This window comes from Rhea americana, unplaced genomic scaffold, assembly GCF_003343005.1.
Source record: "Rhea americana isolate MKP2758 unplaced genomic scaffold, rheAme1 scaffold_51, whole genome shotgun sequence".
Taxonomy (NCBI): domain Eukaryota; kingdom Metazoa; phylum Chordata; class Aves; order Rheiformes; family Rheidae; genus Rhea; species Rhea americana.
The window spans coordinates 5074597-5076287 of NW_028186657.1; the positions used below are offsets into that span (position 1 = coordinate 5074597).

At 39.4% G+C, this 1691-nt stretch overlaps 1 protein-coding gene across 1 annotated transcript in view; it reads right to left on the reverse strand.

The window, feature by feature from the left end:
• EBF1 (EBF transcription factor 1) overlaps positions 1-1691 on the reverse strand; it is a 266385-nt gene that overhangs the window by 262019 nt on the left and 2675 nt on the right. The gene's annotated exons all lie outside the window — the stretch shown is intronic.

The window sequence follows — 1691 nt, forward strand, 5'->3', positions numbered from 1 at the left end:
AACGGCACATGCCACAGTTTTGACATGACAATACTCTACTTCTCATAAGCAATTATAATCACGCCTAAAGAAATTATATTTGTGAAATTAATACCTAAGCAAACACATCTGTGTTTAAAATATCCTTTTGCTCCTTGCTTCCTAATCTAAATTCAGGGGGCTTTTGTTCTTAAATCCTTGSTTTTTCAGCTCCATTGCACTTTCCCCAAAATCTGTAAATTTGCACTAACTTTGTTTTTGTAAGACTTCCTGAAATCGGACAGATTTTTTTTTCCATTGTAAATGCACTTTAAAGCTACATGGTAGGTTTTACAAATAAACTGTATCTCGGAGGGGGGGTCCCCCTTTTCTCTCCAAAGACCCTCTGATGACTTGATAATAATGAGAGACCAAGAGGTCAAACAGTGCCTTAGGATGAACTCTTCATATGCAAGATGCCTTTGTTAAGAAAATTATTTTGAAACCATTGCTCCACATGAGTTCAGAGATCTGTTTTCAGCAAGATTATGAACAGAGGCTTTTGCATTTCCATAATGGTAGGGAAGCTATTTAAAGATAATATTTATTGGTAGCCTTTCTTGCATAGTCTACAGTGATATATATGTATATATACATACATATATGTAAGCTCCAAAAGGACTAAAAAGAGTTCATGTATCAGAAAGATTGTTACTTTTACTACAAACTAACCAATTTGTGCCTGAAAAAACAGGGAATGACAGCAAATGCTTTTTAAGATTTGCTATGGAACAAGGATTGTTGCTGCTGTTGTAATTCCTACAGAGTATGGGCTCTGTTTAGAAGCGTACAGTTTAACAGAGTTCAGATGCATAGTGGATTGCCTAGTAAAATTCATCTAGGTTCTTTTTTTTTTTTTTTTTTTTTTTTTTTTTTTTTTTTTTGAAAGGCAGTCTTCAATAGCAGGAAAAGATGTTTTGGGACCATCAAAGAGAGTTTTCTAAAACAAACTCAGCCCTCAGAGCTGTGTTTTGCTGTAGAAAAGAAATTCAAATACAAGCCAAGAGCTTTCCTACAGACAGCAGGGTTTAAATATACAGGGACTGACTTTTCCTATCTGTGCAAAGAAGCTTAACGTTTTTCTTTTTTCGTTAGTAAAATAAATTAAGATTTCTTTATAAAGAAAACAGATTTGGAGGGGCAAAACACATTTAAAGGACAGAAGGGCATAAAAAAATATCTGCAACTATTAAAAGGAAATGTGTTACAAGTGAAAAAGATTCTAACAGAAGAGAAAGCTGGAGTGACAAGTTTAAAAAAAAGAGAGAGAGAATCGATTTGTTCAGACAGACCCTTTGTAAAAAATGATGGGTTTATATAGAGAAGTATGTGGTTTTACAGGGAGTCACACACTTTATTACTCTGTTTGGGAAGCTAAAGAACAAGCTTAAAATTAGGGCTAATCCATTTACAAGCTCTGCTGTCCTCCAGCTCTCGCGGAGCGCGGGAAGCGCCGCTCGCCCTCGGCGCCGCGTTTCGGGGGGCTACTCCTCCATGCAAATTGGCCACCGTCTAATCGCTCCTCCTCTAAAACAACCCGCCGGAGTCGGTGCCAGTAAAGAAAGGACAAACGCAGGCGGCCGCGCTCATCGGCGCTTGTCGGGGAGGCAGGGTTAACTCGCAGCACCCAAGCGGCAAAGCGGCCCCGGCGCCGCGGCTCGGGCCCCCGCGCC